The 24,803-nt window shown below is 39.5% G+C and overlaps 1 long non-coding RNA gene across 1 annotated transcript; it reads right to left on the reverse strand.

Annotated features, from left to right (window-relative positions):
- Positions 1-17,550: 17,550 nt before the first annotated feature.
- Positions 17,551-18,460, reverse strand: LOC123439374. Its single transcript, XR_006630076.1, has 2 exons — positions 18,346-18,460; positions 17,551-18,254 (listed from the first exon to the last, which is right to left on the reverse strand). It is a non-coding gene; the product is annotated as an uncharacterized LOC123439374 (long non-coding RNA).
- Between the last annotated feature and the right edge of the window lie 6,343 nt (positions 18,461-24,803).

Below are 24,803 nucleotides of genomic sequence, written 5' to 3' on the forward strand. Positions count from 1 at the left end.
TCGGTATTTTAAATTCGGAGACTAATATGATGAATTGTATTCGGAGACTAATCTTCTATTGTATTTGATAAATCTGTTGTTTATATGTTGTGCTCTCTATATTCTGTGCAATAATATGTTTTGTAATCTGTGCAAATATCAGAAAAAATAAAATAAATACCTAATATTCATAATAGTGGTGCACCACTCAGCACTTTAGTGGCGCACTTCAAAAGCACACTAGTGGCGCATCGTCAACTAGTGCGCCATTAGTAAGCTAGAGCACATGGGTAAATATGGCCTTGGGAGGCATACTAATGGCGCACCATAAGCTATACTAATGGCGCACCAGGAGGTGCTCCATTAGTATACCAGATACTAATGGCGCACCAGGAGCTATACTAATGGCGCACTTCTTGGTGCGCCATTAGTATACCAGATACTAATGGCGCACCATGAGCAATACTAATGGCGCACTTCCTGGTGCGCCATTAGTATACCAGATACTAATGGCGCACTTGTGGTGCGCCATTAGTAAAGAAATATAATGGCGTGATGCTAGTGGCGCACCTATAGTGCGCCATTAGTAGCCAAAATAGGTGCGCCATTAGCAGGCCTTTTCCTAGTAGTGCTAGAACAAAGCATTAACACATAGTGAATACATGAAGTCCTCAAAGTACGAGAATCACCGGAAAGAATCCAAATTATTGTCACGTTGGGGTATGCGGATCATGACATCTAATAGGTGCATATAACTAGGATCAAAAACACTCTCATATTCATAGAAACATAATAGGTTCAGATATGAAATCATGGCACTCGGGCCCTAGTGAAAAGCATTAACCATAGCAAAGCCATAGAAACATAAATTTCAGAAGATAGTGGATACTAGGGATCAAGCCCTATCAAAATAACTCTATTACATGATCAATCTCATCCAATCCCATCACTATCCAACAACCCTACAAATAATTGCTCACTCCAAGTGGTGAGCATCATGATGGTGTTGATGCAGAACAGTTGGTGATGATGATGATGATAAATCCCCCTCTCTGAAGCCCCAAACACACTCTGGATCATCCCTCCCAAGGAAGAAGATAGGGCAGCGGTGGCTCCGTCCCATAAAACGTGATAAAATATTATTTCTGACTTTTCTATGAAAATAGGAATGTTTAGGACTAGATTATGGTCTCGGGAGCCACGAGGGGCTCCAAAGGCAAAAGCTAGCCCCCTCTCGGGGGTCTAGGCTGCAATTTTTTTATATATTCTAGAAAAATTATCCAATTTTTTTTGTTCAATTTCAAGAACTTTTATTTCTGCACAAAAACAACACCATGGTAGTTCTACTGAAAACAACATCAATTCAGATTAGTTTCGTTCAAATCATGCAAATTAGAGTCCAAAACAAGAGAAAAGTGTTTAGAAAAGTAGATACGTTGGGGCGTATCATGTTCCTCGTTAATCCTAGGGCATTTTTTTGTTTTCTACTACGTTTCCCAATAGTGGCATCATGAGTGTTCTATGAGTAGAAACAAGTTGCGTTCTATGAGTAGAAACACGCATCATAAGGATGTGATGATTTGATGTTCTTGCTATGCTTCCCTCTAGTGTTGCTTTGGTTCAGTTCATTGACACCATGATGTGGCTTCACACAAAGTTCTGACAACCGCTCAACTCTGGTTGTCGACAAGCTGCTAACACTTCTTTGGGCCTCATCATAGTCAAGAATAGTGAACCCATCGTGTACACAATATGGCGATGAAGATGAACCATATTCTACGAGTCATGCGTATTTGACAATGTTTAGTGTAGGGCTAGAGATTTTTAGTTAAGTCTCTTCCCTCACACACCCCGAAAGTTAATCTACCAATGAGAATTATTGCCTAGTATTATTTATTAAAACTGGTAACCATGCAACTAAAATTTGCTAAAACTAATTAGAGGTCGCCTAAGTTGGTTTTAGAGAGCTTGCATATGATGTGTTATAGCCTTCATCATGATAATGATTTGATCTATCAGATGGTTATATGTTGTAATGTTAAGTGGCGTGCATGTGACGAGATAATGGATGGAGTGACGAGATTGTCACGTTAATGTAAATATCATAGACATAGCCTACAAGTTACATGTCACGATGGCAAGTGTACAGAGAAGATCCCAATGAGGTGAAGGTGTTCTAGGCGCGGGACGAGGAGCTATTATTTCATGGCATGGCGAGATTTTTGAATTTGGTTCCATGATACGTCTCCAATTAATCTATAACTTTTTATTGTTCCATGCTGATATATTATCATTCTAGGATACTTTTTGTGTATTTATTTATCAAATTATATTATTTTTTAAAACTAACCTATTGACCAAGTGTCCAGTGCTAGTTCTTGTTTTCTGCATGTTTTTCACTTTTCAGATTTTCAATAACAAACAAAGTCCATTTAACCTGAAACTTTTTGGAGATTTTTTCTGGACTAAAAGAAGACCAATGAGCATTGGAAGAAGGGTGGAGGCTACCCGAGGGCCCCACAAGCCAACACGACATGGCCTAGGGGGCGCCCTAATGGCTTGTGGGCCCCTCAAGGTCCTCCCGACTCTGTTCTCTCGCTTATAAATTCTCATATATCCTAAAAACCTTAGAGACAATCCCAAAACACTTTTTACGCTACTGCAAGTCTTTATTCCTATGGGAGGCCATCTGGAGCTCCGTTGCGACACCATGTCGGAGTGGGGATCGATCGAGGAGGGCCTATTCGAAAATCTTGCTTCCCTCATGATGATGTGTGAGTAGTTCACCATGGACCTACTTGTCCATAGCTAGTACCTAGATGCATATCTCTCTCTCTCTTGATCTTTAATAGAATGATCATCACATCTTCGCTTTGATCCATATGATGTAATCCTTTTCTGGGGTGTGTTTGTTGGGATTCGATGAATTGTGGGTTTATGTTCAGATTATTCATGATAAAAATTTGAGTCTTATCTAAATACTAATATGATTCTCATGTGCATGATTACCATAGCTTCGTATTTCTCTTCAATTTATTGAAATAGTTTGGCCAACTAGATTGATATTTCTTCGGTGAGAGAGGTGCATTGTAGTAGGTTCACCGTGGCGAATTTCTATATCCCAGTGATAGAAGGGGACAAGATGCACATTTGTGTTGCTTCTACTAAGGATAACATGATGGGGCTTATTCAGATTGCTTGAGTTTTCTTTGTCTACATCATGTCATCGTTCTTCATGCATTACTCTTATTTACTTAATAGTCTAGATGCATGCTGGATAGCGGTCGATGAGTGGAGTAATAGTAATAGGTGCAGGCACGAGTCAGCCTATTTGTTTATGGACGTGATGCCTATATACACATAATCATTGCCGTAAATATCACATAACTACCCACTTTTCTATCAATTGCCCAACAGTAATTTTTTTTGCCCACTATATGTTGTTTTCATGAGAGATGCCATTAGGGAAAACTATGTCCCCCGGGTCTATTCACCGTATATTTACAAAACCTTCAATACCTTTCTACCATTTACTTGTTTTCATTTTATTTTAAAATTTAAAATTATCTACACATATCACTTGCTTGCAAATTGTGTTGCATCACCCATTCCTCTTCACGAAAAACCCAACGCAGATCACAAGTATGAGGAAGGATTTGCGGCGCTATTGCCGGGGAGTATCACCAACCTACTATCAAGTAACTTCACACAAATTATCATTCACTTGTTCTTATTTTTATTTTCTATTATATTTTTCCTTCTTCATGAAAATTAAAATTACAAAAATATTTATCTTTGCTTGTCACTAGTTTACCTGTTTTATTGCTACCATGGCTAGCTCTCCTCCGGACCAACCCTTTAGTTCCTACTTTGGTAATGAATTTTAAGTACTTGGGTAATGAATCTTTAAAGGAAGCTTGGGATAGGTTGCTAGTGATAGAAATGAGAGCTAATCCCAAGTGTCACATTAAATTACTTCGAAGGAGTTATACATTGGGTTACCTTTATTCAATTGATGTGTTCTCGATTCCATGTTTGAAAAAGATTTTCTTGGGAATAATGCCTTTCATACTTATGAAAATATGAAAATTTGTATTTGGTCAACCTAATAAATAAACTATTGAACCAACCATATTGGTTAGCCACCATTAAACTGAGCTAATAAAGGAAAATAAGGCAATCATGGAAACCGATTTTAGGGGACTTTACAACATGACTACTAAAATCAACGAGAATGTTGTGACGCAAAATAAAAGATTTGACACTTTGGGATGGCTTGTCAAAGATAACAAAACTTGAATCATATGCATTATGCCTAGCTAGGGACATAAAACAATAACGCTAGTTGGAGGCAACCAAATAGTTATCTTTATCTTTTTGTTTTTTTACTACTACTGTAATGATTGTGTTTTTGTGTTTAAATTAGTGTTTGGGCCAAGTAAAGCCTTTGGAATGATTTGAATGATAGGAGAATTTATGCGATACAAAAACAGAAACTGTATTGTCCAGTGCAGAATTTCTCTGATTTTACTGGAATGTATTTTTGATTTGAATTTCATACACAGTATTTCTATACAAATTCCTCAGCTCTTCCTAATTTTTCATAATTTTGGAGTTACATAAGTATGGTACTTAACTATATCTTTATAGACTTTGCTGTTTTAGACAGATTCTATTTTTGCTTGCATAGTTGGCTTGTTTTGATGATGCTATGGATTATATCGGGGGTTTAAGTCATGGAGAAGATAGAATGCAGTAACTTATGCAATAACAAAATATGTATCAATTTATAATAGTACTTAAAGTATTTGATATGTTTATTATACTAACAAATCTTACGAAGTTTCTGTTGAGTTTTGTAGGCTGAAGTTTTCAAGTTTTGGGTGTTATCACGATGAAAGAAGGAATAAGGAGCGGCAAGAGCCTAAGCTTGGGGATTTCCAAGGCTCCCAAGGTGATATTCTATGTAGACTCAAGAGGCTAAGCTTGGGGATGCCCCGGAAGGCATCCCCTCTTTCGTCTTAATCCATCGGTATGTCACTTGGAGCTATATTTTTATTCATCACATGATATGAGTTTCGCTTGGAGCATCATTTGCTTTAGTTTGCCTTTTGTTTGTAGATTCCCACAATCATTGTTGTTGCATACACCTATTTGATAAAGACAAACTAGCACAGTGATTTATTAATATACTGTTTGTGCTTCACTTTTATATTTTGAGCTTAGGAGTTGCTCTAGTACTTCACTTATACCTTTTAGAGCACGGTGTTGTATAGATTTTATAGAAATAATTGCACTCCCATTCTTCACTTATGTTTGTTTGACAGATAATAGATAGTGACGGTAATTTACATGGGTTATAAGACTAGTTCAAAAATAATAAGTATTCAATGAGTGCATAATCCAAACCACATGTAGCACATAAAAGAGAAATCATGGTCCTAATATTTGTGGTAATGTGAAAGTGAATGAGTGCATGATCATTGATTAATAAGAGTATAGTGAATTATAGATTGTTAACTTGATGTTCATCCAAATATTTTTATGGAATAGTGATGATGTCTCAGCATACTTATTCCTTGTTGAAATCCTAGTGTTTTTTAAGTCGGGCGCGCGCGATGGTTAACTCCTACCACGCTCCTCCCTCGGGGTATGCAAGTAGTGCTTTTGCTTCGAGAGAGCTAACAAAATCATGCAATAAGTATGTGAGTTCTTTATGACTAATGTGAATCCATGGATATATGCACTCTCATCTCCGCATATTTGCTAGCCTCTTGTGTACTGTGTACTGTGCATTGCACATTCTCACCTCGAGAATCGGTGCAACTTTCGTCGGTACATCCAAACCCCGTGACATGATATGCTCTATTGCACATAAGACTCATTATATCTTCCTCAAAATAGCCACTATACCTACCTATCATGGTATTTCCATAGCTATTCTAAGATATATTGCCATGCAACTTCCATCGCCACATCAGATGAGTTATACTTCTATTCTCATATTGCTTTGCATGATCGTAAGATAGCTAGAATGATATTTACATGGCTTGTCCGCTTTTTATATCTTTTGCTACACTAGATCATTACACATCCTGGTACATTGTCAGAGGTATTCACATAGAGTCATATCACCCTGTCAGTTTTTCATATTGAGTTTGTAAGTAACTAAAAGTGTAATGATCATCATTATTTAGGGCATTGTCTCAGTGAGGAAAGGATGATGGATACAATGATTCACCCCACAAGTCGGGAAGAGACTCCGAAAAATATATAAAAAAGGGAAAAGAAAAATGAGAGAAAAGAGAGAAGGGATATTCCACACTTGTGCCTCAAAGTGGCACCATGTTCTTCATATAGAGAGTCTCTTGTTTCGCCACTTCCATATGCTAGTGGAAAATTTTCATTGTAGAACTTGGCTTGTATGTTCCGTTGATGGGCTTCCTCAAATGCCCAAGGTCTTCATGAGCAATAAAGTTAGATGCACGTCCACTTAGCTTCCGCTGAGCTTTCATACACTTATAGCTCTAGTGCATCCGTTGCATAGCAACCCCTACTCGTCGCATTGATATCTATTGATGGGCATATCCATAGCACGTTGATATGTCTATTTTATGCGAGCCTTTCTTCCCCAATTTCACCTCTTTGAAACCTACCACCATATTCTATTCTACCTATATGATATATCCAAGCTTCACGCACATATATTGCGCAACTAATAAAAAGTTGAAGCTCGTTAAAAAGTATGATCCAATTGCCTCACTTGACACTGCGGTGCTTAACATTTGTATTTATGTGGTGAGGACGGAGCCATGCTATATTTATATGATAAAATGAATAGGGGGTGAACATTATTTAAGGATCGTATGCTTTGAAACTTGATGATTTTGTGGCCTATGTTTATAAGCATTACTATGTTGATGTTTATTAATTCATGGTTTCTCAGTGATCAAACATGCAATAGATTACATGTTGGATAGCATGTCACATCAAAAGTTCTGTTCTTATCATTTACTACTCGAGGACGAGAAGGAATTAAGCTTGGGGATGCTGATACGCCTCCAACATATATATAATTTTTTATTGTTCTATGTTATCATATTACCATTCTCGAATAATTTTTGGGTAATTATTTCCCAAATAATACTATTTTTGAGCACTAACCTATTAACCAAGTGCCTAGTGCGAGTTGTTGTTTTCTGCATGTTTTTGGCTTTTCACGCTTGCAGTACCAAACGAAGTCTAATTGCCATGAAACTTTAATATGATTTTTTTGGACAAAAAGAAGACCTTTAACATTCGGGAGGAGACCAGAGGCCTCACGAGGGAGGCACGAGCCAACAAGGCGCGCCTAGGGGGGTAGGTCGCGCCATGTTGCCTCGTGCTCCCCTCTGTTGCCTCCTGGTGCCCCTCTATGGCCTATAAATTCACATATATACCAAAAAATATAGAGAGCAACCCGAAACACTTTTTCCACCACCGCAAGTCTCTGTTCCGCCGTGAAGACATCTGGAGCCCTTTTCCGCTATCCTGTCGGAGGGGGGATCGATCACGGAGGACGTCTACATCATCCTTGCTACTCTCATGGTGGTGTGTGAGTAGTTCACCACATACCTACGGGTCCTTACTTAGTACCTACATGGCTATCTCTCTCTATCTTGATCTTCAATACAATATCATCACATCTTTGCTTTGATCTATCCTATGTAACTCTATTATGCGGTGCGTTTTTTGGGACCCGATAAATTATGGGTTTATGTTCGGATTATTCATAAAAAATATTTGAGTCTTCTCTGAATTCTATTATGATTCTTATGTGCATGATCATCATGGCTTCGTAAATCTCTTCGATCTATTGATTTGCTTTGGCCAAGTAGATTGATGTTTGTTCAGTGAGAGAGGTGTGTTGTAGTGGGTTCAATCTGATTGGTTTCTATATCCCAGTGGCAGAACAGGACAAGATATGTATTTGTATTGTTGCCACTAAGGATAAAACTATATATGGGGTTAGTTCATATGAATTGAATTCTCTTTGTCTACATCATGTCATTTTTCTCCAAGCATTACTCTACTTTACTTAATACTCTAAATGCATGCTAGACAACGGTGGATGGATGGAGTAACAGTAACAGTTTCAGGCAGGAGTTGGCCTATTTTCTTATGGACGTGATGCCTATATACACATGATCATTGTCGTGAATATCACATAACTATGCACTTTTCTATCAATTGCCCAGCAGTAATTTATTTATCCATTGTATGCTTGCTCTCATGAGAGATGCCATTAGGAAAAACTATGTCCCAGGGTCTACTCACTTATAAGTTCACAAACACTACAATACCTCATTGTTCTTATTTACTTTTTATTTATTTTGTAATTTGCAATTACCTACTACCATCCACACTACTTGCAAGCTTGCAAATAATGAGTCTAAGGGGACTGACAACCCTCATGTCCGTGTTGTATGCAAGTGTTTGCTCTTTTGTGTGTAGCTGCTCAAGAGTGGGGTTGGTTGTTACTCCTATTGATTCGATAAACCTTGGTTCTCTACTAAGGAAAATAATTACCTATATTATGTTGCATCAGCCATTCCTCTTCACGGAAAACCTAATTCAGATCACAAGTATCAAGGTATGACTACTCAATAGACAATCGCATATTCATTACAACAATCTCGTGGTAGAAACATGTACTATGTACTATCCCCCATATCAAGACAATCAAGAGCAGGACGTACGTAGGGTATATTCTCATCGAAAGAGCCCGAACGTGGGTAAAATCATGTGTCCATGTTATCATCGCTCGAAGACACCTAGCTTAGGATCCCTACCTCGAGATATGTGGAATTTAGCACCAACAATGAGCAAGAACAACCGACAACCTTTTGAATAGTTTACCCTATGAATCCACTTGGGTACTACTCCCTTCAAAAACATATAAAGGGTAAAATGGACTTTTGACGAGTTATTTCAATGTTTTAGTATGCTGGGCCGGGCCATCAATTTGGCAGTTGTAGCTTCCCACCCGCACTATGAGCATCTAATTTCTAGAAAGTTAGAGAACACAATGTCATTGCAAGGATTCGAACCCAGGACATGTAGATGACAAAGGACAACTGCTAACAAGTTGACCTAAGAACATCCCCACCACACGCGCGACTTTAACATCGCACATCTTTTTTGCACGCGCGCAGCCGTTTCGGACGTTTCACCGGACTCGCAAAAAAAACGCGCGCGCTATAGTTGATTCAGCGCGTGTAGCAAAACGGCATCTCGCGCTGTTTATTTGGTATGCCCACTCACGCATGCAGAAAACTCTAGGCTGCTGCACATGGGGTTACTGGAAGCGCGACATCTGTTGGAGATGCTCTGGCCCCGCACATTGAAACTGCTATAGTGGCGCGGTAAAACTTTGATATGGCGTGAAATTTTTATGCGGCTGTTGAAGATGCTTTAAGAAGTGTTGTTGCGTGCTGTTGAGCGCGTCACTTGAAGAACTATGTAGAATGCAGAATCAGGGCAATCTTTTTTTTAAAGATTTTTTTTAAAACATTTTTTATAAATCCCTAGCATTTCCTTAAAATCTCAATTAATTTTAGTTCAGAGAGAAAATTTATTACCTGGAACATTTTCCAAATTCCGCACAATTTTAGAAAATCACGAACATATTTTCAAAATCCTGAAAACAATATTTTAATAAAGATTAAAAACATAAATGTTTTTAAATTTCAAAAGAAATATTATAGTTAATTCACGTATTTTTTTGGAATTTAAGAAAAAATATGACAACAAGAAAATTTGAACAATTTTTTCCAAACTTCAACGTTCTATAAAAATGTGGACAATTTCTAGAAAAGTAAACATATCTTGAAATTCCAGTTTTTAGAAAAAACTATGTGTACATTTATTCAGTTTTGAGATATATTTGTAAACGTAAATATTTATTAAACTCAGAACAATATTTGAAAACAATCTATTAAAGTAATGAATGAAACATAAAAATTAACATTTTCTGAAATTATGAACAAGTTTATAAAAAGGTGAACAGTGATTGACATTTCCAAAAACATCAAAACTCGAACATTTCTTAAAAAAGGAAATGAATCTCGAAAGAGAAAAAAGAAACGGAAAAAGGAAAAAAAAAAGAGTAACAGAAATAGTAAACGGAAAAAAGGAAAGGAATGAAAAAAACAAAAAAATTACTCTTTTTCAGAGATAATAAAATAAAACTGAAAAGCCGCTAAAAGGAAAATCAAACAAACTTGACGACATAGTTCCTACACTTCCTGCAGAAATGGTATTCCAAACGCGTTGCTCGGCCTTCACGTATACTATTTTTCCTTTAAATATTTATTAAATGTTTTTTAAGAATTTTTTAAACTAGTTTTCAATTCAATCCCTTTTATATTTATTAATTATATTAAAAACTTGAAATAACAGTTTTAACTACCTGTTCAGTTTATAGTTTTAAATACTTGAAATAACAATTTTAAGTACATGCTCAAACTAAAAAATCTATTATGGATGTCTATCTGCCCACCTACTGGGAAAAGTTTGGGTCATTTGAAGGATGTCAACATTGGGTGCTCGGGTAGGTCACAATGCTCCGTTTGAGAGCACATTGTTCATAGACAAGGACCCTAATTTTGTCATTGCTTGTATGATTACTTAAACGCACCATGCCAATCTGTTTGGAGGTTCTACAAATTGTACATTTTCTAGAGTTTTATTGGTAAAAAAACATCGATAAATGCCCGGATGTGTCGCACTTGCATATGATGTCCGAAATCATTCAAACCTGGTATGTATGACTATAAGGAGCGTGCCCACCTGCTTACAAATGTTGTGATAATTTTAAAAATGTAAAAATAAACTATTTTGAATGAAGGGTGTTCGGGTAGGATAGAAAGCTACGTTTGAGAGCATGTTGTTTTGTCTACAATTTATAACATCAAATTATGTATGAAATTTTCATAAACTTCCACATATTTTCCAAAATTGTGAACAACTTCCCAACAATTGATGTTTAATAAAAGTTTCGAACCATATACTTATATAAAAAAGATATCAATGTTTCTTGAAGTCCAAACATTTTTTAATTAAAACACAAAAACATTTTAAATTTGTAAAAAATATTTGAAGGGAAGAATATATTTTTGTTTTCCTAAGAATATTTGAAAATTTAGAACATATTTCAGAATAAATAATAAACTTCAGAAAGAAAAAAAGGCATTAACGAAAAAAGAAAAAAGCAGATAAAACTCTTACATATTGGACCAACAAGGCGATGATATCGCTTCCATCACGTGCGTGTTAGGCCGACCCAAGCATTTGTGGATTTCAAAAAAGTTCATCTATTTTTTCCTAATTTTTTGTAACAACTAATCTACCTATTAGGGAAATGTTTCTCTAATTGGTGAATTTTTTGGAACAAAATTTTACTTATTCGAAACAATAATAACTTGTGTAAACAAATTGTTAAAAGTAGCAGATTTTAGAAAAGTTCAATTCAAAAGTTGCAAACAAAATTCTATTAACTGAAAAGGATTCAAAAATTTCAGAAAACAATGAAAGCACGAAATATGATGAAATACCATTTTGCTACTCTTTGCGACAAAGTGTGGCTCATTCGCACAACGCAAGCGACATAGCAAACAGGATAGGCCAGCCCAATTATGAGATAAACACATATGCTAATGTATCCATTTTTTCATGAATCTGTTTTCACTGGTGTTTGGTTTTCTGTTTATTTTTGTGCTTAGCTTTTCTTCAAATTTCTATGTTTCGTTAATTTCTTTTTTTCAAGTTGTTTTCCTATTTTCTTTTTTTCATAAATTTAATCCTTTAAAAATGTCAGGATTCCCAAATTTTGTTCACGTCTTGAAAGCAGAGATTGGAACTTTAAATTATTTTCTTGTAACATGTTAAAAACTCAGAAAAGTTCCCACCTCTTTAGAAAATGTGTGTGGTTTACAAATTGTTCGAGAATTTCAAAATAGTTCATGTTTTCCAAAATTGATAATTTTTATTTAAAGAAAAAGTTCACTACAGTACCCACTAGTTTTCAAAGTTATTCATGTTTTTCAAAAAATGTTCACATAACTGATAAATGTCCAAAGTTCAAGAAATATTTGGTGTTTTATATAAATCTTTCCTACATTACGTCCTATTCTGTAAATTTTGTTTGTGTTTCAAAAAAGGTCCGCGTTTAAAAACTGCTAAAAATTCGAAATTAAGTTGGAGATTTTCAAAAAATATTTGGTTTGTTTTTTTCACAATTTCTGCAAAACATTCACGTTTTAAAAAGTATTCACTATCTCAGAAAAAGTGTTTCAGTTTTGTTCACGAATCGGGCGCTGCTAATAGGCTTTTTAATAGGTTGTGCTGCCTAAATAATCACAAGTGCTTATTAGTCCTTGTGTTTATTAGCTTGCTCATTGTAGTAGGAGGTCCCGTGTTTGTATCCTTGCCTAGTAATATTATTTTTGCTTTATATTTCACTGAATGAACTGGTCATACAGGCATACATCATCCGCCAATGCGCCGGGCCATCATGGTGTACACATGCGGTGGGGGTGACATATATCTTAAAAAGACAATCCTACTCTTTATAGGAAGGTTAAACCGAAACAACAGTGTTACTCAACTTCATCGTAAAATGCGTGATTGACATACTCAACTGCAGTTCCAGGATGACTTGATTGAGCACATGTGGACTTACATTGACAACCAATATATGTGTCGGATCATTTACGTTTCATCTATTCAAGACAATTTCGATTGGGTTGTAAAACTATTTGATTATGTTTTTATTCAGACATGAAACTATTTTATTTGCAAAACTATTTGCAGTGTTTAATTTATTTGCTTATTTGCATAATCCTATGGCCTTTCTTCGGCTGTGGCGGACCAGATGGGGCAGCGCGTTGGGCGCTTCCGAGAAAACAGCAAGGCCTCGCCCCGTTGCTATACTCAAATGGACAAAATCCGAAAAACAGACGTTCGTTTGGAGTCGGACGTTGGAGTTGGCCTAATGAATGAAGTGATCAAATTGTTGATTTTTCTTAGTTTGCAACGGAACCTCGCCAAATATGAACATTGAGAAGATGATGACAATGGTACGTCAAGACTATTCATCGTCTTAGGAAAACTATGGAGGGTGTCCTATTTGTTCGCAGGCTCGTTCGGTTGTCCGAAATCCCACAAATTAACTAGACGCAAACTAGGGTGAGCTTTGTGGGCATCCGAACCACAATCACGTCCGCGTCTGGTACCCCGGTCCCTCCAGAATACAGCTCCCATGTCAATCCAGAGCGTCACATTCGTGCCTATCCAAATCAGACGCGATTGATCACTAGAGCCGGCATTATCAATGCCCTGAAAGAGAGCGCCGTCCGTGCCACTTTTCGGTCTCCACCCCTATGCAATACCGAAGGGATGTGGCTAGAAGGGACAGGACAACTTCACCATCGCTCAAACTGGTTGCATGTGTGGTTCGTCTACCGGCATTAAACAGACGCGATGATTAAGAAACCGACTCCGACGTTAATAACGCAGCTCGCCTTAAGGACTAGCCCGCGCTCCGTGATATTTATACATGACGACACTGCACCGCTCCATGCCTGCCTGCTTACATTGTTTCTCTATGCACTACCGCGTCCATGACCCCGAGCTCTAAAGCTGAAGCAAGAGTTGGCCGGCTGTCGTGCACGATGAAACGACCGGCTTGCCGGCTAGCTCACTGGAGGTGACCAAGAACGACCAGATGATATCATAGAGGTGGAGAGCGAGGAGGACCGGCTAGCTCATCGTGTACAACGTTGATCCGGCGTTTACTCCCGTGCCGGTCCATCCTTGATTCACTGCCCATATGAAATGCAGCACCAAGAGGATAATTAATAATATCGCATATAGTGTGCGAGCAATGCTTCAAGTTTTTTTCTCTATTCATCTATAGGTTCCTGGTTTTAATATCTGAAAGGCCAATCTTATTGGTGGAATTACTACTACGTTCATATAATTTTTTAACTGTGACAAGCTCCAGTGAGTAAACAGTATGGTTAATGTTCGTATGAACATGCATGTAAATTTATTTTTTAAATATGAAACCATTTTTCATGACAAATCCAATTGTACAATTAAAAGTGATGTTATGGTTTATAATATATTCATATCATGGTTATGAATTCATATATGTAAAATGTTTAGAAAGGATTTTCTTTTTTAAAAGTTATGAGCCATTCCAAATGATATAAGAAAAAGAAAGTGTACATCTTTCGTTGAAGAGAGAATCTTGTTTGCATTCATCGCTTCTCTCCTCTGTCACACTCTCACATAATATTAAAAAATGCAATTACGGACTCCTCCTTATTTGTACCGATGGATATTCATTTGACATTTTATACAAAGAAAAAGACGTGCCCGTAGCGCTTAATTTGTCATTTTCGACAATGATAGGCAGAAGAATACGAAATAGGTATGTGATAAGAGGGAATTTATGCCTGATGAACAGTATGCTACAATAGTGTAGTACAACCACATGCGAGTTCTGTTATATGTTTCCTAATTTTGCATTTGGAAAACTGCATGTTTATCCTATATATGTGTATGGATGAAGTGAATTGTTGACTTTTCTTAGTTTGGAACCAAACATCGCCAAATATGGACATTGAGAAGATGATGACAATGGTACGTCAAGACTATTCATCGACATATACATGGAAACGTATGGAGGGCGACTATTAATTAAAACGCCACAGACCGAGCTATTCGGACGTAGTTGTCATCCAACGTGGTGCCTTATTTGTCTGGGGCTCGTCCGATTGTCCGAAATTTTGCAAACCTAATGCAAACTACGGTGAGCTTTGAGGTCGTCCGAAACATTGCCACGCACGGTACCCCGGTCCCTCCCAAAAACACCTCCCATGACAGCGCCCTGTCCTACACACACCTTCGTTTTCTGTACCACATTCATGTCAGTCTAGAACGCCATATATGTGCCTGTCTAGAGTGGACACGACTGGTCACTAGAGTCGGCATTAGCGGCGTGCTGGTAGAGAATGCCGCACATGCCCCTTTCCGGTCTCCACCCCTATTCAATTCCAGAGGGATGTAGCTAGGAGGGATGGGATGACTTCAGCATCACTCAAGCTGGCTGTACGTTGGCCCACCTACCGGCATTAAACAAGCACGACGACCACGAAACGAACACCGACACCTACATTGACACAGCCCAACCGTATGGCCTGGCCGGCGCTCCCTGTTTATACGTGGCCGCATTGCACCGCTCCATGTATGCTTTCGTTGTTTTACCTCGTCCATGACCCCGAGCTCTAGAGCGATGTGGAAGAGCATTTCGATGAAGCAAAAGAATGAGTTGGCCATTTGTCATGCACGATGAAAAAAGGCCGCCTTGCCGGCTAGCTCACTGAAGGTGAGCAAAGATTGTCGGATGATATCTGAGAGGTGGTGAGCGAGGAGGACCGGCTAGCTCATCATGTACAATGATGATCCGAGGTCCCCCTCCCGTGCTAGTCCATCCTGGATTCACCATGCTTCTCATATGAAATACCGCACCAAGAGGATAAAAATACCGCATATAGTGTTTGGTACATTATTCCTATTCTTGAAAAGTGTTTCATAAAACGTACTCGTTCAAAAAATGTGAAAACTTCAAAATTAAGTTTGAGATTTTCAAAAAAATGTCCGATTTTGTTTTTTTCACAATTTAAAAAAATATTCACGTAAAAAAAATATTCATTATTTCAGAAAGAATGTTTCAGTTTTGTTCTCGGGATCTGACGCTGCTAATAGCCTTTTTAATAGGTTGTGCTGCCTAAATAATCTCAAGCACTTATTAGTCCTTGTGTTTATGAGCTTGCTCCTTGTAGTAACTGGTCATACAGGCATATATCATCCGCCAATGTACCGGCCCATCACGGGCGTACACATGCGGTGTGGGCGACGTATTTAAAAAAAACTATCATACCGCGGAAAAGTAAGGGGTATTGTTTGATGGCATTCGTTGATGTGTTTAGGAGGGTTAAACCGAAGCCGTAGCGTTACTCAATTTTATTGTGAGATGCATGATTGGCATAATCAAATGCAGTTCCAGGATCACCTCGTTGAGTGCATGTGGACTCACATTGACAATCAATAGATGTGTCGATTCATTTATGTTTCATCTATTCAAGACATTTCGGATGGGTTGTAAAACTATTTGATTTTGTTTTTATTCAAACATAGAATTATTTTATTTGTAAAATTATTTGCAATGTTTAATTTATTTGGTTATTAGCATAATTATATGGCCTTTCTCCGGTTATGGTGGACCAGCGGCCGCACGTTGGTAAAATAACTGTTGCATTAGGAAAACAACCGGGCCTTGCCACATTGCCATACTCAAACGGATAAAATCCGGAAAAAACAGACGCCCGTTTGGGGTCTTGTGTTGGAGTTGGCCTAATGAATGGAGTGAGCGAATTGTTGAATTTTCTTAGTTTGGAATTGAACCGCGTGAAATATGAACATTGAGAAGATGATGCAAGTGGTACGTCAAGACTATTCATCGCCTTATACAAGGAAAATTGTGGAGGGCGAATTAAATCCCCTACAAACGTCTAGACCGAGCTATCCAGGCGCACTTTGTCATTCAACAAGGTATCTTATTTTTCCGCGTGCTCGTTCGATTGTCTGAAATGCCACAAACCGGATGCAAACTAGGGTGAGCTTTGCAGGCATCCGAATCCGTTTGCGTCTGATACCCCGGTCCCTCCAATAAACACCTCCCATGTCAGCACCCTATCCTACACCCACCTCTGTTCTCCGTGCCACATTAATGTCGGTCTAAAGCGTTGCATTCGTGCCTATCCAGAGCGGATGTGATCGGTCATTAGAGCCGGCATTAGCGGCGCGTTGATAGAGAGCGCCGCCCGTGCCGCTTTCTGGTCTCCATCCCTATTCAATACCGAAAGGATGTTGCTAGAAGGGACATGACGACTTCACCATCACTCAAACTAATTGCACGTTGGTTCGCCTAGTGGCATTAAACAGGCACGGTGACCACGAAAACGACTCCTGTGTCTTCATTGACACAGCCAGCCGCATGGCCTAGCCGGCGCACCCTGTTTATACGCGGCCACACTACATGGCTCCACGTCTGCTTCCATTGTTTCTCCGTGCACCACCTCATCCATGACCCCGAGCTCAAAAGCGATGTGGAAGAGCAATTTGATAAAGCTGAAGCAAGAGTTCGCCAGCCGCCGTGCATGATCAAAAGAGGTTGGCTTGCCTACTAGCTCAGTGGAGGTGAGCAAGGACGACCGAGTGATATCTCAAAGGTGGTGATCGAGGAGGACCGGCTAGCCCATCGTGTACAATGATGATCCGACGCAGTGGCGGACCCACGATTGTATGAGGCCCTGAGCGAGAAACAAAGGGCTAAAAACTATCTAGAATTTTTTTTCTAGTTTCAAGGCATACTAAAGTCAATCTATGTTGCATAACTAATAAGATACCAAACATAATATTCAATGTCAAAATTTGTTCCATGATGGGTCAACAATAAAGCAAGACACATCAAAGGACAATATGTAGCATAGATAGATGATACAAAAGATTTATTATGAAAGATTCTGTATACAAAAGGAAAATCAAAATTTGACAATACTCAATATAGTAAGAGACGAGCTTTGTATTCTTCTTCTTGCTTCTGAGAACCCCTATCAAACACATGTGGCAGATTTTTGTCTTTGATTTTTGAAATCCTCATAATGTTGCCTAGATTTACTATGAGCACTATCATGCTTGCCAACATGTTGATTAAAAACTTTAGGCCCATCCTTCCAAATCCTGAATCCATGTTTCGTGACTGCTTCAATACCATAGTTTTCAACTCTTGGTTGCTTAAACGGAAAATAATAAAAGCAGAAGGCTGATTTCTTTTCAATGCTATATTCCAATCAGCCACGATGATTACCGAACCAATAGTTATGAAAACTTCTATCATTGATCTTTTCATATGTATGATTAGTTGGTTGGCAAGGACCCATTCTAATGTACTCCCCTCTAGTAAGACCTCTAATGTCTACATCCAAATCCTCAATGGGTATTCTCTTAAAGGAGTCCGATTCAACATCATCGGGTTTGAGTTCAGCTCTAACATTAGGGTGATTATCAGTTGTTTGAGTTGAAGCACCTGTTTCCGCGGTTTTGATGGTTTGAATATGAAAAAAGAATTCAATGTCTTGTTCCTTTTATATATTCATCTTGCTTTCCTGCAAACATTTAAAGAACAATGGCATATCAAACAATGTGGCATCTACAAAAGTGCTAAAATAAACAGTCCGAACTCAGTCAACTCGCTACCTCGCCGGCTCCGACGCGGCTGGAGCCTCGCTCCTCCCTAGTCGCCAGTCGGGGTCGCCCGCTCGCCGCCTCGCGCCCTCGCCGGACCCCTAGCGGGGCGGATAGGCAGCAGCCCACAGGCCGACCGCGGAAGGCGGACAGGCAGCGAGCGGTGGGGGCGATGGAGGTGGAACTGGAAGGGAGGGAGCCGGGGGCCGGGGGTGGCGGGGGCGATGCCGGCGACCGGCAGCGGGTGGCGGGTGGCGCAGGGTCGGGGCGATGATGGGTGAGGAGGGTTCGGGGGCGAAGGGCGCAGGGTCGGGGTCTCGGGGTCGGGGATGATGGTTCGCTCGTCTTTATTCGTCGGATGGGAAGGCCGAGAGGCAGTCACACAAGCCCTTCCTGGGCTTGGATTGGGCTGCGCCCCAGGGCGACTTTTTTTTAATAAATATAGGCCCAATATGTTTTGCATGCCCGGGGCCCAAATCTGCCCAAGATCCGGCGTCCCCTCCTGCGCCGGTCGATCCTGGATTCACCGTGCTGCCCATATAAAATGCAGCACCAGGAGGATAAAAATATGCACATATTGTGCCAGAGCGACGCTTCAAGTTGTTTTCTCTATTCATCTATTGCTTCCTGGTTTTAATATCTGAAAGGCCAATCTTATTAGTGGAATTACTACTACGTTCAGATACCTTTTTAACTGTGACAAGCTCCAGTGAGTAAACTGTATGGTTAATGTTCGTATGAACATGCATGTAAAAAATATTTTTTAATTACGAAACCATTCTTCATGACAAATCAAACTGCACAATTAAAAGTGTTGTTATGGTTGACACCTAATATGTTTGCGTATCTTGATTATAATATATTCGTATCATGGTTACGAACTCATATATGCAAATTGTTTTAGAAAGGATTTTTTGTTTTAAGCTATGAGCCATTCCAAATGATAGAAGAAAAAGAAAATGTACATCTGTTGTTAAAGAGAGAATCTTGTGGACGTGATGTTTTTCCACCCGAGCTCAAATGAGCTGGGGTGAACAGCATATTCCAAAAATATTGTAATAATGTTTTAAAGAAATTGAGTTGTTTTTTGAGAAAACGTTGACAAATATTTGAAGTACTCGTAAAATTTCATCATGAAATCACATTTGTGTAAGTCATGAAAAAAAATCAAAACTCGAAAGATGCTACTTTCAAAAGCATTTTGGAGCAACAATTTTTTTTGCCACGACTTCAGAGAATGTGATTTCGGACTGAAATTTTGCAATCAGTTAAAACATTTGTCAAAGTTTGCTGTAAAAAAATTCAATTTTTTTTGAACATTTTAAAATTGTTTTTCAAATTTACTGTTCACCCGAGCTCATTTGAGCTCGGGTGTAGAAGAGCATTTTCCGAATCTTGTTTGCATTCATCGCTTCTCTCCTCTATCACACTCTGACACTCTCACATACTTCCTCCGTTCCTAAATATAAGTCTTTATAGAGATTTCACTAGTGAACTACATACGGATGTATATATACATAATTTAGAGTGTACATTCAATCATTTTGCTTCGTATGTAGACACATAGTGAAATCGCTTAAAAGACTTATATTTAGGAACGGAGGGAGTAATATATAAAAAGGGAATTATGGACCCCTCTTTATTTGTATTGATGCATATTCATTTGCCAATTTATACAAAGAAAAAGACGCCCATATACAAACATGAAGCTAGCGTCGGAAATCTTAGCGCTACGGGTAATTTGTCATTTCCTCAATGATAGGCAGACGAAGACAGAAATAGCCATGTGATAAAAGGGAATTTACGCCCATGAATAGTATGATACAGTACTCTATTACAACCTTATGCCAGTTCTGTTATATGTTTCCTAAATTTGCATTTGGAAAACTCGCTGTTTATCGTATATATGTGTATGGATGAAGTGAATTGTTGAATTTTTTTAGTTTGCAACTGAACATCGCCAAATATGAACATTGGGAACATGACGAGAGTGGTACGTCAAGACTATTCATCAACATACACATGGAAAGGTGTGGAGGGCGACTCTTAAAACGCCGCGGACCAAGCTGTTCAGACTTAGTTGTCTTCCAATGCGGTGCCTTATTTGTCTGTGGGCTCCTCCGATTGTCCGAAATTTTGCAAACTGGACGCAAACCAGGGTGAGCTTTGAGGGCGTCCGAAACATTGCCACGCACGCATGTGAGACCCCGGTCCTTCCCGAAAACACCTCCCATGCCAGCGTCCTATCCTACACGCCTCTGTTCTTCATAGCGCATTTATGTCAGTCCATAGCGCCACATTCATGCCTCCCTAGAGCGGACGCAGTCGGTCACTAGAGCCGGCATTAGCGGCGCACTGATAGAGAGCGTCGCCCGTGCCCCTTTCCAGTTTCGACGCCAATTCAATACAGGGGATGTAGCTAGAAGGGACAGGACTTTACCATCACTCAAACTAGCTGAACATTGGTTCGCCTATCAGCATTAAACGAGCACGGCGACCAAGAAACGAACACCGGCGTCTGCATTGACACAACCCACTGCATGGCCTAGCCGGTGCTCCCTATTTATAAGTGGTCGCATTGCACCACTCCCCGTCTACTTTCATTGTTTCTCCATGCACCACCTCGTCCATGAGCCAGAGCTCTAGAGCGATGTGGAAGAGCATTTCGATGAAGCAGAAGCATGAGTTGGCCGTCTGTCGTGCACAATGAAAAGAGGCCGGCTTGCCGGCTAGCTCACTCGAGGTGAGCAAAGACGACCGGATGACAGTAAACTCCAAAAATATTGTACATTTTTTTTTAAATTAATTTTTTTTGCAAACTTTGACAAATGTTTTAAGTGCTCGTGAAATTTCAACATGAAATCACATTTGTGGAAGTCATGACAATTTTTTTTCAAAACTCTAAAAATGCTACTTTCAAAAGCATTTTGGAGCACTATTTTTTTTTGCCACGACTTCAGATAATGTGATTTCGGTTTGAAATTTTGCAATCCATTAAAACATTTGTCAAAGTTTGCTATATAAAAATTCAGATTTTTTTGAAAATTAAAAATTGTTTTTCGAATTTACTGTTTACACGAGCTCATTTGAGCTCGAGTGTGCAAGAGCACTTTCCGAATCTTGTTTGCATTCATCGCTTCTCTCCTCTGTGACAATCTCACGGAATATTAAAAAACTCAATTATGGACCCCTCTTTATTTGTACTGATACATATTCATTTTTATTTTATATAAAGTAAAAGACGCCAATGCACACACATGAAGCTAGCGTCGGAAATCTTACGTAGCGCTCAATTTGTCATTTTCGACAATGATAGGCATGTGATAAGAGTGAATGTATGACCCATGAATAGTATGGTACAGTATTCCAGTACAACGGCATGCCAATTCTGTTATATGTTTCCTAAATTTGCATTTGGAAAAGCTGTTTATCCTATATATGTGTGTGGATGAAGTGAATTGTTGGCTTTTCTTAGTTTGGAACTGAACATTGCCAAATATGAACATTGAGATGATGACGACACTGATACGTCAAGATTATTCATTGACATACACATGGAAATGTGTGGAGGGCGACTCTTAAAACGCCACGGACCAAGCTGTTCGGACGTAGTTGTCTTCCAACACGCTTGCCTTATTTGTTTGTTAGCTCGTCCGATTGTCTGAAATTTTGCAAAATTGACGCAAACCAGGGTGAGCTTTGAGGGTGTCTGAAACATTGCCACGCACGCGTGTGAGACCCCGGTCCCTTCCAAAAAGACCTCCCATGCCAGTGTCCTGTCCTACACACACATCTGTTCTTCGTACCACATTTATATCAGTCCAAAGCGGCACATTCATGCATGTACAGAGTAGATGCGGTCGGTCACTAGAGCCGACATTAGCAACGCGTTGATAAAGAGCGCCATCCGTGCCCCTTTATGGTCTCAACCCCTATTCAATACCAGAGGGATTTAGCTAGAAGGGACGGGACATTACCATCACTCAAACCGGCTGAACGTTGGTTCGCCTATCGACATTAAACGAGCACGGTGGCCAAGAAACAAACACCGGCGTCTGCATTTACACAGCCCATTGCATGGCCTAGCCGGCGCTCCCTATGTATAAGTGGCCGGATTGCACCGTTCCCCGTCTGCTTTCATTGTTTCTCCATGCACCACCTCGTCCATGACACCAAGCTCTAGAGCGATGTGGAAGAGAATTTAGATAAGCAGAAGCATGAGTTGGCTGTCTGTTGTGCACGATGAAAAGAGGCCGGCTTGCCGGCTAGCTCACTCGAGGTGAGCAAAGACGACTGGATGACAGTAAATTCCAAAAATATTGTAAAAGTGTTTTAAAAAATCTGATTTTTTTAGCAAACTTTGGCAAATGTTTTAAGGACTCATAAAATTTCATCATGAAATCACATTTGTGGAAGTCACTAAAAAAACAAAATCAGAATTCTAAAAATGCTACTTTGAAAAGCATTTTGGAGCACTATTTTTTTCCACAACTTCAAAAAATGTGATTTCGGACTGAAAATTTGCAATACATTAAAACATTTGACAAAGTTTGCCGTAAAAAAAATTAAGATTTTTTGAATATTTGAAAATTGTTTTTAGAATTTATTGTTCACCAGAGCTCATTTGAGTTCGAGTGTAGAAAAGCACTTTTCGAATCTTATTTGCATTCATCGCTTCTCTTCTCCGTCACACTCTCACATAATATTAAAAAAGCGCAATTATGGACCGCTCTTTATTTGTATTGATGCATATTCATTTGCCATTTTATACAAAGAAAAAGACATCAATATACACACATGAAGCTAGGGTCGGATCTTAGCACTGTGTACCGGTAGCGCTCAATTTGTCATTTCCGACAATGATAGGGAGGCGAAGACAGAAATAGCCATGTGATAAGAGGGAATTATTTATGCCCCATGAATAGTATGGTACAGTACTCTAGTATAACTGCATGCCAGTTCTGTTAATTATATGTTTCCTAAATTTGCATTTGGAAAACTGTCTGTTTATCCTATATATGTGTATGGATGAAGTGAATTGTTGACTTTTCTTAGTTTGGAACTGAACATCGCCAAATATGAACATTGAGAAGATGACGACAGTGGTACGTCAAGACTATTCATCGACACACACATGGAAAGGTGTGGAGGGTGACTCTTAAAACGCCGCGGACCAAGTTGTTCGGACGTAGTTGCCTTCCACGCGGTGCCTTATTTGTCTGTGGTTTCGTCCGATTGTTTGAAATTTCGCAAGCTTGACGCAAACCAGGGTGCGCTTTGAGGGCGTCCGAAACACTGCCACGCACGCGTCTGAGACCCCGGTCCTTCCCAAAACCACCTCCCATGCCAGCACCCTGTCCTACACACACCTCTGTTCTCCATACCGCATATATACCAGTCCAGAGCACCACATTCATGCCTGTGTAGAGGGGAAGCGGTAGGTCACTAGAGCCGGCATTAGCGGCGCGCTGATAGAGAGCGCCGTACGTGCCCCTTTCCGGTCTCGACCCTTATTCAATACCGGGGGGATGTAGCTAGAAGGGATGGGACTTTACCGTCACTCAAACTGGCTGAACGTTGGTTCGCCTATCGGCATTAAACGAGCACGGTAAGCAAGAAAAGAACACCGGCGTCTGTATTAACACATCCTACTGCATGGCCTAGCTAGCACTCCCTATTTATAATTGGACGAATTGCACTTCTCCCCGTCTGCTTTGTTTCCCCATGCACCACGTCGTCCATGACCCCGAGTTCTAGAGCGATATGGAAGAGTATTATTTCGATGAATCAGAAGCATGAGTTGGGCGTTTGTCGTGCACGATGAAAGAGGTCGGCTTGCCGGCTAGCTCACTCGAGGTGAGCAAAGACGACCGGATGATATCTAAGAGGTTGTGAGCGAAGGAGGACCGGCTAGCTCATCATGTACAACGATGATCCAACGTCCCCGCCCGCGCCGGCCCATCCTGAATTCACCATGCTGCCCATATGAAATGCAGCACCAAGAGGATAAAAATATCGCTTATAGTGTTTGCTGCATTACATCCTATTCTTGAAAAGTGTTCCAAAAACGTCCGCGTTCAAAAAATGTTAAAAATTCAAAATTAAATTTGAGATTTCACAAAAATATCCGAGTTTATTTGTTTTACAACTACTGCAAAACATTCACGTTTAAAAAATATTCACTATTTCAAGAAAAAGGTTCCAGTTTTGTTCTAGCGCTGCTAATAGCCGTTTTAATATGTTGTGCTGCCTAAATAATCACAAGCACTTATTAGTCCTAATGTTTATTAGCTTGCTCCTTGTAGTAGGAGGCCCCGTGTTTGAATCCTTGCCTAGTAATATTCTTTTTTGCTTTATATTTCACTGAACGAACCAGTCATACAAGCATATATCATTCGCCAATGGGCCGGACCATCGCGGGCGTGCACATGCAGTGGGGGTGATGTATTTTCTAAAAAGACTATACTACC

Source organism: Hordeum vulgare, chromosome 3H, assembly GCF_904849725.1.
Source record: "Hordeum vulgare subsp. vulgare chromosome 3H, MorexV3_pseudomolecules_assembly, whole genome shotgun sequence".
Classification (NCBI taxonomy): Eukaryota; Viridiplantae; Streptophyta; class Magnoliopsida; order Poales; family Poaceae; genus Hordeum; species Hordeum vulgare.